This window comes from Amblyomma mixtum, chromosome 3 (genome assembly GCF_055824585.1).
Source record: "Amblyomma mixtum isolate Tamu chromosome 3, ASM5582458v1, whole genome shotgun sequence".
Classification (NCBI taxonomy): Eukaryota; Metazoa; Arthropoda; class Arachnida; order Ixodida; family Ixodidae; genus Amblyomma; species Amblyomma mixtum.
The window spans coordinates 420,888,840-420,905,621 of NC_143014.1; the positions used below are offsets into that span (position 1 = coordinate 420,888,840).

General features: G+C 45.8%; 1 pseudogene; it reads left to right on the plus strand.

Annotated features, from left to right (window-relative positions):
* Positions 1-11,507: 11,507 nt before the first annotated feature.
* On the plus strand, positions 11,508-15,480 carry LOC149357888 (uncharacterized; annotated as a pseudogene).
* The last annotated feature ends 1,302 nt before the right edge of the window (positions 15,481-16,782 follow it).

The window sequence follows — 16,782 nt, forward strand, 5'->3', positions numbered from 1 at the left end:
CTCGCTAATGGCGCATGACCGTTCTGCACTGTGAAAACCGGAGTAATCTTCTCAGGACTTACGAAGGCTGCTGGCGGATATATACTAGCCGTTTGCCCGCACACAGCCGCCTTGGCTTTGTCAGGGCGCTTCACGGGAAGCCAATATGGCGGTTGCCCGCAATTAACTTTCATGTAGCCCCCGTCTTTCATGCATAAACTGCGTGTTTTGCCACTGCGCACTCGCGCTTAGCCTTTTTCTTAGCCCTTTCAACAAAACCGTGTATGTGTTGATTATCGCACTTATGCGCACGCTGCCCCCTCCCCCAAAAAAATATCTGCTGGCGTACAACAGTCAGTCTGCAGACCAAACACCAAACCCACGCAGCACATATCGCTCTGAATACAGGCTGGTCTGTCCGGTACGGAGCACAAACCGGAGCTCAAAGTGTCCTGACTTCTGCGGTTCCTACAGCTGGCCCAGAGGCTTGAGCCTCTGAAAAGTTCCGGATGTCACCGCCCGAAAAGATTGCACATGCGCCTGAGCAAATTTCGCTGTCTGCGTTGGTCTCAGGTGCAACTCATTACCAGGGAGTCGAGACAGCGCACAGGCAGCGCCGCCTAAGCTAGCAGCTTATCACGTGCTGTTCGGAAGCCACTAAGCCATTCTCTTTATTACTTACTTCACGGATGATGTCAGCCTTGCGTACTAGCCCTGTGCCACAAGGCGGTAGCCAAGGGAAATAAAAGCGCTTGCCCAAATTCCTGGCAATGACCAAGCCCTAGCTTAATCCTTGCACTGTTCTTTCTGTACCCACGAAAATGCAGGCTCAGATATTTTCCACTTATGGATAATCAGACCACAGCCAAGATGTGCAATGCATGGCGCAAGGAGTCCCGACAAACGTGCTATCTTTTCTTCTTCTTCCGGCATTGCAACCGCGCCTGGTCGACCTCGCAGGCTACCTTCAAGGGCTCCACGAGTCTCGCTACTGCACTGAACTTCCGGCAGCTGCTCACGACAGGTAATGACAGAACAACATGCAAATGAGGAGTCTGCAATCATTCAGCAGAGTGCGAGGAAATTCTAGCACAGTTCAGATGTTCACACCAACAGATCCCAGACACTGAAGTCTCGCTAGGAGAGCTGGTGCTACATTTTGCTTTGCTAGACCGACGCTGCCGATTGGGCAGGAGAAAACATGCTCACGTCGGGCTGCTTCGCCGCTGATCGTTGCACCGGATGGCACCTTCCTAATGCCTGAGGAGACCCCTGTGATACTGGCTTAATTGTGTAAGTTGAAAAATTTCGGCATGAAAGAGGAAGACGGCGCCAGCAACAATCATCTGAGTGTTCAACAAACAAATGAAGGCATCGAGGCTTCAAAGGGATAGTCTATTGACTTATATCGACCACATTTTCTTTGCGGTAAGCGAAAGTTCTTTGCCTAAATGAACGTCTACCTCGCTGCCGGGCTCAGAACCACGACAGAACAATTTAAAAAGTACTTTTTTTAAACAGCAGTGTTTCATTTTTCGTGGTATTTGGCGTCTGTAAACCCTATCGTTACATATACGCTCCCCCTACAACAACAATTCGTGAATATTTCTCACTGGTTTCCATCCCTCCACATTCTCTCTCACAACCCCTTCTACAAAGATATTTATTACTACTACTACTAATAACGCAACGAGGACTACCCTCCGCCTGGGCAGAGAATAACGTGATAAAGCGTATGCATACATTTCCTCAAAATATAGTTTGAAGTTTTTGGGCGTTTTCAGAACCATCCACAAAGTAAGACTGATTGCACCTATCACACGTACCCGCCCCGATTTTGTCGCTGGTAGGAGCAATGAGGATTGCAGCGCCATTATTAGCATAGTGGCAGTCTGACTTTACCACACATCATGCAAATGAGAGAAAAGCACTGTTAAAAACTGCGAGAAACGAATACAGTAGGATACAACTTGCAAAAAACTACAGTTGGAAACAGTGGGCCATGGTCCGCGGCCTTTCAGCTGTATGTGTTCTCATGCAAATCACAGCAGTGAACAAAATCAGTTTTCAGTGTTTGACCGTATCAAACAAATTAGAGCAATCAAAATTACTGAGCTTATATTTTCGTCTGGTGATTAGCGTCATGTTTAGGTAGCATGAATATGTTTAACTAAGTTTTACTTTCTGTCACGGAGGAATTTTGTTCGGCGGTCCTGAATGCGGGTGGAACTTCACTGCAGACTTGAGTTTATCCAATTATAGTTGCAAGAGAAACAAAAAAGTTAAGGCGCCTGAAGTTTTGAAGAACACACCACGAGCTAGTTGGCTTTTCATCACAGGAAAACCCCGCAAACTACACAAAGGACGGAGAAAGGGGAGAAGAGACACAGGAGCTGTTACCAGGCGGTGTGTATCATACAAGGCAAAAGAAGAGATGCTCGATGTAGTACAAAAGAACTTGAAGAACACACCACGAGCTAGTTGGTTTTCGATCCCAAGAAAACAGCGCAAACTACACAAAGGACGCAGAAAGGGACGTCTCCCCTTTCTGCGTCCTTTGTGTAGTTTCCCCTTTCTGCGTCCTTTGTGTACTTTGCCCTGTTTTCGTGTGGGCCTCAAGATTCCTGCAATCAAAATAGCCGTCTTCAAGTGGTATATCACTCCAGGCTGGCTAAGAGCGGCAGCAAGCAAAGCTGCATAGTTTCACCACAACATGGCGTCACCGTCTGCTCGGACTTAACTTGATTAGGCAGTTTGAACTCTAAATTCTCTTTAAGATCGCGTTTTGACCACTTGTTATTTTCACCATGGAAAAAAATCAAAAATAATGAGCCAGATTTTTTGTGCTGGCTCCCATCAGTGTACTATCAGTTTCTCTGCGGCTAGAAAACACAAACCAGGAAGAATAGGGCATTCTGAAGTGTGCGCGGGGTAAGTGAGACTGATGTCATGTCTAGAATGAGAAAAAACGGAGCCCTTTCCTGCCGGTTGAGGAGGAGGGAATAATCCTGTGGAATGAAAGAACGGCGGCAACGAGAGCCAAGAGACGGCATGTTTCACATGAGTCGTGGTTAGCTAGAGAGGGCAGAGCCTGACGCATGGAGACCGGAGGTGAGTCGAGTGTCGGTGAATAGCATGAATTTGGGCTGTTCTCTTCTTGAAGAGTGCACTGACTAACTAGTTTTATCAGCGAAACCAATGGCCGCATTTTCTCCATGTGGTTCACCTAGTCCTTCTATGTGGACTTCAACATCCCATGCAGCCGGAGTTTTTCCAATAGCAACGCCATTTCTAAGCGGCGTGCACATCAAAAACGATAGTCCAGAAAAAGCCAACAGCGCGACGGAAGCGATGGATTTGTCTCCTCTTAGATACGTAGCCTTTTATTCCCCCCATTCCCTACAAGGAGGTCATGCTGACTCGTGATTTCTTCTGCAGCCCCGCCCAGGCTGCATGCCAAGAAGTGATACATACTGGAGGGACGGAAGAGGGACGGAGGGACGGGGTGATCAAAGTGATCACCCTTGTTATTTCCATTTTTCAGCGCAGTTCCGCTCTTGGTTGCAAGAAACCTCGCAGCCTGGCACTCGACTTCCCCGAGTTACTGCTGCCCCTCATCAATGCAGGATACGCCGAAACTTTATGCATAGCTTACCGCGCCCGCTATATAGGCTTCCAGAATGCCCTTCTGTAGTTTCGAACTGCACTGGCCTTAGTAGCTTTCGCAAGCAGCAAAGTGACAACCGCAAAGTGACAATGTTTAAGAACCGCGGGTATTCGAATTTCAAGCGGTGTGAGCCACTACGCGTTCCCCAGCGCCCACTTCCAGCTTATGACTGCATACCATGCGCACCAAAGAGACCGTGCCGAAGGAAGAGGCATAGCCTCCTACTGCTCCAGTGTGGTTGTAGACTGAATAGTCACTGCGGTTCTAAATCATGAGATATAAGGTTTCTCTCTACATGCATTGCAAGGAGCTGCGTGGAGTGAGGGTATATCGTGCTCAGAGGTGACGCGTGTGCGAAGGTATTAGGACGAACCTGCCTCCAGGCCACTTTCCTTCCCCTGATGAAAGTATTGTGTATATCCGGAGATTCCGTTCTTTGTAGGTTGCAGTGTTATAATTCCCTGAAAGTGATTCGAGGAACATCTTATCGCCATCTTCCCCACCAAGCACTCGGTCCGTCGGGAGCGTGTGTGCTGTTTTTACGTTGCAAGTAGTTGTCAGCCGGAACCCAAGCAATCTTAGTCGCTTTAGCCGCGTGTGTTATTAAGTTATGGTGTGCTGGCAGCGCAATTGTACCCAAGGCGTAATTTCGAGCTGTATTTTTTGCGTCAACAAGAGCGACGTAGGGTAGTCTTTTGAATTTTGTCTGCAATGCTTTAGATCCTTCAGGCCGTCTTTTTTTTACTAAAGACCGGATGCATATTTCTCTGTATTTGGCTGATGATTATCTGTTCTTTGAGAGGTTGACTAATACCAGCTCTCAACCCGCGCACAGGAAGGTAATGTAGACCTAGCTTGTACAGCACTCCTCTGCCGGATCTCTTGGTTGATAGTCGTTCATATTGAGGCGATAAGTGAGCAGCTGTGTGTTCCTCTAGTGTGTTATGAAGCCCTAGGGCGAGACGCCTTTTTTGCATATGTTTTTGATGGCGCCCCCCATGCATTAGTATGCCATCCTGATCAAGGTGTTGTTCCTACTTGTCAGCTTTTGTGACGCCCAGAGATGGGGTGACGTAAATTACGCGGCTTAGTACAGACGCCCGTATTTAGCGCATGGTTTCCGCCTCTTTCATTTCGTGAGATTTGCTGGTTATTCGTCTTAGGAGTGTAAGTAGCTGCTGCGTGGCTTCATTTAGAGGTTTGTACCCTTTTAGTCTGCCTCTTGTGCCTCTTTTCATCAGGATTGATTTTGGTATTGATGTGAGTCTACCTTGCTACTTGTCTTGATTGCTTCAGCAGCAACAGGTGTCGTGACTTTAGTGGGGCGCATCTTCGCCCACCCTATCGTGCATACTTTTTCACCGCCTCCGCTGCCTGTCCTAGGCGTGATGTCGTCGCCGTAGACAGCCTGTATAACACCTGGGATCCGGTTAAATTTGCTTGGAAGTTCGAGCATGGTAACGTTAAAGAACACATGAGAAATTATCCTTCTGGTGCCCATCCTAATTTTTCATCATTAAATTCATTTGATTGTCAGTGACCGTCCCGCCCCTGAGGAAGTCTCTAATATATTCGTGAGAATATCTGAATAAATGAGTGATGCCGATTTTCGCCCTCTCCGGAGGTGTCCAGCTTTGGGAGTGCCGTGAATGTCCCACTACACGACCCTTAAGCTTATCAGGTCTAAAGACTGAACCGAGGCTGTGTAACCCTTGAATTTTAGGCGTGCTGTGTTTTGTACGCCAGGGTGCCTACGATGCGCTCCCCTCCTCCTTTTGAAAGCGGCTTTCAGACATTGCCTCAGAGCTAGTTTTCGTCGGCAATACGGTATTGCTCCACAAAGATAGATTCCGTCCTAATTTCCAGATGTTTACTGTTAATAAAAACACGTTTTTGAATTTCCTTGCTTAACTTTTTTCGTGGCAGTGGTGTGGCCTCCATGCGTCCTGACTGCCTCTGCTGAAGCGGTAGTGGATGCCTTAAAAGGTCAAATTCAAGACGGCGTCCCGGTATCTCGTATGAACGCACTTGCTTCAAAGTGACTGCATTTACATTCTTCATTATAAAAACTTTGTGGCCCCCAATGGGATCTATCATCTTTTGCGAAATCAATTATTAACCTTTCGACAGAACTAATTTCGATCGACGTCTCAGAGTGTAACAAAATGCGTGCATATAAATATTTTCTCTGTACGGGGTTGGCCTTCAGGCGGTAACTGGTGATTTCACACCCAACTATTTCGCCAAATTTTTCGCAGCAGTCTTAGCGTTAAACGCTCTCTTCAGCCGTAATTATTACAGATCGCTTCAGTATATGCTCCTCTCTTACCAAGTTAGGGGCATCGCAGACATTGTGGGTGTTGAAGGGTTTGGTTCCGTCACGCGTGAGCTCCGTTGATCAGTTTATATTTTGGGTTATATAGTGCGCAATTTTCTACAACTTCACTGGCTCTGCAAATATCGGCTCTTGTTGAGTATTGTTTGCTAAAACAATTTTGTTCCCATGGAAGAATGACCTGTAACGTAGCTCTGATTCGATTAGCAACTGACCAGGTTCAGTTATTTTGGAGCAAGGCGTACTGGGTAAAATCTCTGATTTTTTAAGTAACTTGCACCCTATTTCTTGTGCCCTATTGCAATGTAGCCCCTCGTCTAGTACGACTGATGCCACAAGCAAATGTTTATGAATGGTAGCAAATTATTCTAGCGCTACGCCTGCACCGTCCTTTAACTGGTGGGCAGTAGCTTGATACTCAGTTGCTGCTCTTCCCCTCTGCAGTACTTCCGAGGCTCTCTCTTCTTCCTCCTGCGTTGCCACCGCAATTTTAAATTATCGTCCGAGCTACACCTCTGCCCTTGGCATCCTAGTAATGGCTGCTACTAAATAAATCCTCATGTAATTCGGCTCCTCCTAAACCATATCACCTAATTCGCTGATAGCACTGTCTCCTCGTCACTTCTTAGCAGTACTTTTTTTTACTGGTGTTGACAAAAATTAGATTGCATTCAGCCTTCGCATATGCTTTAAAGCTTGATCAGAGCTTTTCATGCTGTACTTCTTCATGCTGCTTGCCTTGCACGCATTGGTCAACTTTTAAAGTTCAGCTATTACCGTCATATCTTCGGAGTCCGGGAGTTTTGTTCATTGCCGACCATCTCACAAAATATTTTTGAGCACTCTTTAAAAAAAATTGCCAGTGGTTTAGCTCTGGTTATAACTTCAGGGTTGCAAAAGCAATGAGGAGAGAGTGAGAGAATCGATGGAGAGCACGCGGAAGTGGCGGCGGCCCCGGCACGCTAGTTATGCGCCGCTACTGCACATGCGCAACTGGCGAACGCGACGGCTGCACCTCTGAGTCACCCGCGCAGCGACGGCGGCGGCGCGCTAGCTGTGCGCCGCATGACGTCACTCCTCCTCGCGCATGCGCAGTATGGCCTTTCGTGAGCTCCGCGAAATGGCTCGGCCACTAGCGTAGTGTTGCTTCCGCAACAGAAGACAACTATCAAATCTATGCATCCGGCCACTACTCGCATGGACGGATGCATCTTCGAGGCGAAAGGACGACTAAAGGAACCACTGCGCAGTGAGGAAAGCAAAATTGCAGGGAACGCAATATAATACTGAAAGTAAGTGGCGTCAATTTACTTTTATTCATTAGTTATTCATTTATTTCATGACGTTGTAAATCCCTTCGGAGATTTTTACAGGAACCATAGCTTTACCTAGACGAAGTGAGTTTGCAGTTCTGGGTTTAAAACACGAAGTTATGCAGGCTCTCAAAGTTGAAAGTGTAGCGTGCATTGAAAGAAACATAAAATGATAACCCGGAATGATTAGGCTTTACAACCATCGACAGGTCTAAAGCGTCCCACTTTCGCACGGCTCCCGTAAAACGGGAAGAACTAAACGTAATATTTGCATGCAAACATCCCTCCAGTGCGAGCTTATGCTTATGACGAGTTGCTCCGGAAAGGTCGAAAATAACGCACATACTTAACAATCCTGGACAAAGGCATTTTGGAGGAGAAGAGATTTTATCAACACATCCCTTTTGCATATTCTATGATTCCATCATATCAATGAATATATCCGCAAATCTCTCGTTTAGAGGCTCCCATTTTTTTTCCTGTTAACGTGTTTGCTATCGTCAGAAGTGTTCACCATTGATTTAATACGCCAGTCTTAACAGCTGGATGCAAGCGAGGGAAACGCTATAGAAGGCACATTTTGCTGCATAACCGAGGAATAGATCATTACTTTCAGTAATTCTATACCACTACTGTACATTTTTTCAATATTCGGAATTTTTGACCAAGAATGTTGGGCATGTGTTGCAGAGTCTATTTTTTTTTTTATTCGAGAAGTATGCCATGAGGCATAAGTTCAGAAAGGGGGAGTGGAATGTAGGATATAGAAAGTAAAAAGAAGGGGTGGAGACCAGTTTCTGCGAGGCTGTCGCATGGGCTGCTGGTGAACTGATTGTTCATAGTCCTCTTCGCGTAGTCTCTTTCGCGGTTCTCCCGCAGTCCGACCTCCCTGAGGAACCGTTTTCTAATAGAGGCCGTCGCTGGGCAACTCCACAACATGTGCCTGACATTACAAATGTCCGGTGCAGCGCCGCAGTATGGGCGCCTGTCAGTTGTTGGCAGATCTTTATCACGCCACCGATGGCGGAGAGATGGGGTAAAAGCCACCCCTGCCCGAATCCGGCGCACTGATACCTACTCCTGCCGTGTAAGACTACGAGGAAGAGGGTGCGAACACGGAGATATTAGAGCGCGTGTTCGCTGGCGCATAGCTTGTCAATCAGAGACGTGGGACAGGAATGGATCTGGGAAAGAGAAGGTGGTGGGTCGTCTGATGTGTCAGTGCGAGTCATAGCATCCGCTTGAATGTTATGTGGATCGTGAGCATGGCCGCGAATCCAGTGTATGCGTACAGGACATGGGTACTTTGCGCAGAGGAGATGAATAGAGTGTGTTATATGGAATGTACGTCGAAATGCTTTAAGCTGTTTAAGGGCGGCGAGGGAGTCATTGTAAAGATGAACTGCATTGAATGTGGAAACGAGCGGAAGGAAAGCAATGGCACTGTAAATGGCTTGAAGTTCCAATGCAAGGGGGATGCATGTATCCGTGGTGCGCGTATGTCGCGCGAGAAGAGTCTGCTTGAAGCTTTTCATGCGCAAAATAGGCTGCAATTTCAGATGGGCAAGCGACGCACGACAAAAAAAAAGAGCAATGTAAACGGCGAGCCGGTGCATTACATGTGTGTTCAAGATAAACGGCGCAGCTTTTTGCGAGACATTCTCAGCCACAGCCATTTATCCTCGGTAAACGGGAACCAGGTGATGCTCGTGTCTTCTAAAAAGGACTGTATGTAAGATAATTAGAGAAACGAAAACCTCGGCTTCTTTGGTAGAATACTCCAGCGCTGCTATCAGCAGCAACAGTTTTCGCATCTCTTTATTTGCCACGATAGCAGTCTATCCGTTGTTTGCTGACACAGTGACGCCTATGTATTTATGCTTGGTAACAATCTTAAGGGTGATGCCGTCGTCGCTGTACAGGAAACTGATTTTAGGTTTCTTTTTCGGTATACCTTAATTGAAGCTTCGTGCACCGTTCAGCTAACGGACCAACATTCTTGTTTATTCTTATTTCATCTTGCTTGCTTTTGACTTTTCGGTACAGCACGCAGTCATGTGCAAACTGCCTAATTTTGGCTCCTAGTTGGTTTGATAAGCCACTCACAACCAGAGGGAACAGAATACGTAATAAAACAACCTGAGGTATACCATACAGGACCGAGGCAATAGCAGAAGGGTTTTTTGCCGAATTGTGCAAACTGGCGACGGCCAAGTAAATAATCCACAATGCACTAACAAAAATGAGCCATCCTAATATAACCTTCTCTAGCAATTTGTGATAGCAGACACAACTGAAAACCTCTGAAAAGTTCGGGAAAAACGTATTACCTCCTGTTTAGTCGTCTATTGCTTTGGCGAAGCCGTGCAGCTTTTCCACAAGTTGGATTACGGAGAAAACTTAAGTTGATGAGGTCTTATTCCTTGTATTCAGATATATAATTTAAGAATTCCTTGGGATAGGGCGGTCTGGATCGCGCAGCGCAACCTGATTGGAAATCTATAGTAGAGACCTTTGTTCAGCAATTCACGAAAGCCCGCGGCATATTTTGCCGCACAAGCTAATTTCAGTTCGAATTATACTTAGATCTAAGCATGGAATTACATCTAAGCATTAAAGCGGTTGCTTACTATATCTTCGTGAATGAAAAGACGGGGAGTTGGGATTGACTCTCAGCACCCAATTCGAAAGAGGCGGTCACGTCTTCGTTCCCACATATTTTTCCCTGCGAAACGTTTTATTTCCTTCAACTGTGGTCGATGAGTCGGTATAAACACCTCTGCAACATAGAAGCAGTATACTGTAAGTAGTGGGAGTGCGCATGCCTGATAATACTGTACATCTGACGGACTGAATATTTCCATCACTTTTAGTTCAAGACAGCTTGAGCCACCTGGGAGCGACTGCAAAAACGCCTTCTCCGGAAGAGCGATGAATAGTTCTCAAAACGTCATCCTGTCGTCGCAATGCTTAGATGTGTATTTGTCAAGGTGAAACAGTTGAACAGCACAATGATGAGGAAATAACCGATAAGACATAGTGCTGACTTACAACTCACAGATTTATACAGAATGCCATTCGATGGCAGCGGTGGCCTAGTGGTCTGAGCATCATGATGCTGCTAAATACGCGCGTTAGCTATTGTTTTAAATAACCCGTTGTGTATATATTCTGTACGTATTTGTAAACTGCTCACTGCCTTCTCTAATGCCCTCCAAGGGCCATGAAGGAACCTGAAATAAATAAATAAATAAATAAATCCGCCTCGTGTGCGGGAGGTGCGCGGTTCGATCCCCAGTGCCACAGGGTACAGTATCCACAGGGATACAATGGGTACAAGTAATGAAGAAGCGTAGCTTGTTGGGCCAGTTGGTGCATGGTAAGCAGAAAACCAGGGGCAAGGACGCGTTCACAATTAAAAGTTCACAGGACAACGCTAGAAAAACAACTGAAAATTCTCTACTTGGTGAATCACCAACATCAGAACAGGGCGCAAATGCGCGAGAGCAAACACAAATGTTAGCAAAACAACAAACACAAAATTGATTAAGCGACGGAAGATTACATGCGGCAACCTATATCCCATTCATGAAACTATACTCGGTTGCCTTGAGCCGAACAGAGATGTCTCTGACGCATTCTGTTCTTAACTGCTTGATTTTGAAGGCTTCAAAGTCGTTGACGCATTGACCTGTTTGACCTATGTAGGCCTTGATACAGGACAGTGGAAGCCAGTAAACAACACCAGTTGTGCATTTGCTGAACATGCTCTGGTGCTTGACATTACATTTCTTTTTTGTACTAATTTTAGAGATACGTGAACAAAATTTCGGCAGTTTGGTGGGCGCATAAAAGAAAATTTAACACCGTATTTCATGGCTACCTTTTAAACGTTATGTGAGACTTTATGCAGGTATGGCATTACAGGCGGTCTGGATTCTTCACTAGGCATTTCATCTTTTTTTGTACTGTGACTTAAACTTACTGGTCATGGTCTCAGCAATAAGAGAGTTTTAGCTGAGCGGGTTTGTGCGCTCGCTCCGCTCAGCGAGCTAGCGGGAGCGCTACTGCGCATGCGCGAAGCGCTCAGGCGGGAGCGCGCGAGCGGAACGGCTTCTCGGCCCCGCTCACGCGCGAGCCAAGCGGAGCTCGGAGCGGCGCGACGAGCGGGCCGGGCGCAAAGGCTTCTGGGAGCCAAACGTACACATCCAACATGGCTGCCTCAAGCGCTGCTGCCGCCTCCGCTGCCTCCGCTGCCTCCGCAGAGTGCACAGATCCTTCTTCGATTCGAACGCCTAGAAGGAGGTTTCATATCAGCGAAGATCTGTGCCTCTTGCGCGAGGTGGTATCGTTAAATCCCTTCCAAAACCCGCGTATGTGGCGGAATGTGTAGGAGAATGTTGTGGCTGCGATTAATCGGAAGATAACTCTTCGCGCCGTGCGTGACAGAGTGGACCTACTTATCGGCTATTTCCGGCAGCAAGACCGGGCTAATCTGTGAAAGTAAGTGATTTTAGATTTTTTTTTACTTATAGCTTTATGTTGTGTGGGGGGGATTTAGTGCATTAGTTGTCAAGCGTTTCCGCGGCCATCCCTGTCGCTTCGGCGCTCGAGGTGGCTAGGAGCCCGCCTATTTCCGTCCTTTCAATCTGTTTTTCCTTTTCATTCCCTTATATTCGCATGCAGCAGTGATCGCGGCACTGTTGTTTCTAGTCGACCAATTCGTGATCTGTCCTCTTGCTGCCCTTATTACTACTGTTTAGCACTTCTGATCACTTAGCCTGAGCTTCTCGAATTTCCTTTTCAGATCAGGCACCGAAGAAGACTATTCCGAGCTTGAGCAGTTGCTCCAGGAAGTTTCTGACCTGGCGAGGGAATTTGCTCACATCGTCAGAACTGTTCCCAGAAAGGGCAACACATCGGCGCCAGCTACGCGTCAAATGCTGCAAGCTCCAATATCTGCCGCAGTAGCAATGCGGACGGCCCACAGAACCAGGGACACTGGTTTGGCGAGAGCCTGTGTTGAACAGCCGAGCCGGAACGAGGACAGCGAAATGAGCGGCAAGTGTTGTGGTCTTGTTCACAAGTATTTCTGCCGTAATCCTCGTTTGCACTGTGTTCTGCTTGTTGTGATTTTTAGCATCGGTGTTTGCAGGACTGCAATGAGTAGTGATGGCATATAAAACGCTACGAATTTCGATCTGGGTTAAATGGGCTGCTTAAGCGTGTATGCACATAAAACATTCCGCAAATCTGTGCATGTACAAAAAAGTTGTGAAAGCTTTTGTTTTCTTCACTGTCCCAGTTTATCATCACTGCAGTTTTGTTATTGCAGTGACTCCCACATCATTAAGTTTCTCTAATGCCCTTTTCTTGCAGACATCGAGTCACCAGCCTCACAGCTTCTGATGACTTTATGCGATCAGAGTACCGGCAGCCACCGTCCCCATAGAGCCCTCAATCTCTGGGAGGCGAGCAGATGGAAAGCCCTGCAGTACAAAATAGTACTGCAGTGCACAGTGAAACTGGTGTTGTGCCTGTCGCACAGGAAGCATCAGGGCAGCCGCAACGAAAGCGGCAGTGTAGGAAGAGTGCAACGACAGGTAAGATAAAGCTCTGAGTGGTGCCCTAAAGCATCTTATCACCAGTATGCTTCGACAGTAATGTCAAGCAAACCTGCATGTATTATCTCTTCCAGGGAGCACGTTTGACTAGAAAAGCTGTATGTTGTATATTTGGAACGTGCACCTAGACGGTGTGGCACAAGTCATGCCTATGTCTTGCACCTGAAACATTTGAAAGTGGTTCTTGCATGTATAAGTGCTGTTCGATATAGACGTTATGCAGTCAAAAAAATCCTGGAATGCATATGAAATAGCTGGCACAGATTTAATCAAGTGAAGTTGTAATGAACACCTGGTCACATGCATCTTAAATTTTATTTCTGAAAATTTCAACACTCAGAACAACTGAACATGTACTGGTGCGGACATAACAGACGGAACACAACATTTTGTTCTAAGTGCAGTTACGCCTTTTGTATGAAACATGCAGAAACATTGACGTTGAAGTTGCTGCCTTTGGTGTTGCTGTTCATTCTGCCGAGCCTGGCCTCCCACCTCAGACAGTTGGTCTTCGAGGCCTCGTCTTGTCTTCTTCTTCTTCAATCTGTCATCTGATTCTTCTTCGTCACCCTGCCATGGACCACACCAGGTACCATATAGGGAAAAAACGGCTGTTCAGCGCAGCGCAAGCCACGGTTCTAGCATAGTAAAAATAGAGCAGAAATCAATTCACATAACTTGAAGCATAGTTTCTGGTCATGTTTAGGAGTACTATATATTTAGTTCTGAATGGTTTAAGTCATTTAAGAACAATTTGAGCATACACACATCACTCTGACAGAGTGTACTTCCCCCTGCCCTCAGTCAAAAGCACACAGATTTGAAGGGGTCTGCTTGTGGGGCTTGCAGCGTGCTTAGTTATGCATTCTCAGTGACAATAATGTCTCAAAAAGAGGAATGGTTTTGCATGTCCAACCCTATGGTTGGCATTACCAGGGTAAACTAAGTGAGGATTAGTGCACGTGGAGCTGCACTGTGGGGACTCTAGTGCAGCCTTTCACAGCGTGCGTGGTTGCATGCATTAGTTAAAGCTGTATTTCATTGTAGATCAAAAGTGAACTTCTAGACTAGATGCTTGAGCATTTGAACTCTTCATTTTGCTTACTGGTAATAAGGTAGTAATACGCCATAATGGCTTTTGGGCAGGGTAGCTGAAATAATGACAAACTTGCCTGAGAACACTCGATGATGGGTGAGTTTATCTGACATGACAGTGAAAGGCCACTATGGCATAAAAGAAATGCTAAAAGTTGCTGCCTTTCTTTCCTTTTTGTATTCTTATTGCTGTTGCACTGAGAGAAATATGTATTAACCCAACAAATTACCTAGAATAGCAGAGGTTTAACATACCGACCAGTTAGTATTTGCACACGAAGTACCAAAGTGGATTGACATGCAGTTACAAACGGTAAGCCTTGCTGAAAGCTCCGAAGCTTTATGAAGCTCCAGCTTCCATCAGGCCTACCATGGCGTGAAGAAACTTTGCTGTGTCGCTTTTGGCTTGCTGTAGATTTCATCCATCATTACTCTTTTTTGATCTGTATTGCTGATAGCCCTACATGTGCCATCAGCGTTTATGACGAAACTATAACCCACATCCTTTGTGACTGCCCTGCATACAGCGCCGAAAGGCAGTCTCTCAGCCGTGTGCTAGAACGCCTAGATCCACGCCCACTGACAGAAATGAAGATTCTCGGCTACTGGCCGCGGCGATCATCGGCGGTGAAGGCCTCCAAGGCACTGCTCCGCTTCTTGACAGCTTCTGGCCTGCACGATAGGCTGTGACTTCAACGAACACTGACTTTTTAGAGTGACTTCAATTTTCTGTTACTCCCCTTTCTCTTTCATTTTTTTATCCCGTCGCTCCTTTCCCCCCGTGTACGGTAGCAAACCGATTATTCTGGTTAACCTCGCTGCCTTTCCTCTTCTAACTCCTCCTCCTCCTCCTTGCTGCTTGCCATTTTACCCTGTATTATGCACTGCTCGATGTTTTAGTTCACCATTTATATTGCACAAACTTGAGTAAACATCACTTGGAAATACAAAAGTTGCATTTTTCTTCGAGAAAAAGGGAACTCTTTCTATTAAATTAACGTTGGTTTTGTTTGTTCGAGAGAAATGTTGCAAGGTAAAAAAATGGGGCATATTTGCCACAAATGCAAGAAAATACCAAATCCCAAAGATATGCTTTTGGTTGCTAATTTATTTTGTGTTTCAGCAATAGTAATGTAATAGCCCGACCTCATGCCAGTGTTATTTTCGGCGACATTGTTAATATTTCCTTTCGCTGTCTAAATAGGAGTGCGAGGTCTTCAGGCGATGGGCTTGGAGCTCCTGGCCCGCCGCGAAGACTACGAATTTAGTCTGAGGAAAGAAGAACTAGAACTGGGAAGACAGCGGCTGGCCCTGGAGGAACGAAAAGTTGCCCTGGAAGAACGGAAAGTTGCCCTAGAAGAAGAAAAGCACCGCCTTGTGCAATCCCGGGCAGAGGAGCGTGACTATCTGCTTGCCCAGCTAGACAGGCTTGAGAAGCTTCTCTAGAAACAGACATCAAACAATTAAGCAATAAATACGAAAAATGAATCGGTGGTTATGCTCGTTTCTCTTGTAGCTGTGAGCAGAAATGAGGGTGGGCCATCACTCACAGGAAGTCTCATTTACTCCTTAATGTCAGTGATGTACCGACACTTAACATAAGTGCACACTTAAGCTAATGTAATGCCTCCAGTGCTGCTTTTACATTCTCAGTTTCAATTCAACTTCATTTGCCAGAAGATGTGCTCAGAGCTATATTGTCACAGTATAACATGTTGGCGAAGGTTACACCAGGTTGCTAGGAAACAAAAAGTAGACCTCTGACAGAGTAAGTGTTGTCTTATTCCAAGAGTTGTATCTGGAATCAGCACAAATTCCAAGTACAGTGGAAAGTGAAATGAAACGAGCACAATAGGAAGCAGAATTTGTGAACTTCCTTTTTTACTGTCCTTGAAAAAAGGATGTGCTCTTAATACTGCAAACATTTTCACAGAACTAAGGGATAATGACAACTCCTAACTGAAAACCCTCCCAAAATTTAGATGCAAGTCTTAAGTTTCTCCCATGCCTACGTAATTCACTGTTTGATGAGAGAAACCACACCTGAACAGAAACTCGAGCCATTCAAGATTAACATGAAGTGGGGGCTCCCTTGCCGTGAACAGCCCGAAAACAAATGAGCAATAGTGTAAGGAATTTTTATATCAATTTTGCCAAGTTTTCCTTCTTGCTGGAAGCGCTTTTGACTGTGAGGAAGCTGTGTGCATGCTTGGAAGATGCACCTATATCGAGTGTGGCACAGGTCAAACCTATGTCCTACACCTTGCCATATTTATTTTATTCGTCGAAACTTCAACAAGCAAAAGAAGTCAACATGCACACACGAGCACACACAAAAGTAGTACACAAAAGTTGAGGCACAGTTACAGGTACTGCCATTTGTGCATTAATTGGTGTTAAGAGAACGCAGAGATAGACAAGTGAGTTTTGAGTGGACAAGATTGGCACATTAAATTACCGAAAAAAGTCAGTAATTCATTAGTCGAATTTATAATATTCGCTGAAAAAAAAGGAAGTTGTCCTGTAAAAAAAACACTAAAAAAAAGTAAGAATCTTTGTAACATAAAAATTTATGTCCAAACCCTATGCACAAGCATTTACACAGCACTTTGAAATAGAGTGTGCACGCCCTGTCAAAAGTATACAGCCCCTGGGGTGGTGTACACATGCATGTATGCAGGTTTTTTGTTTTTGGTGTGTTAACAGTTCCCTGTTATACATGCATCCTTTAGTTGTAGAAGGCGAGTACATTACAAGTCACAGAAGACT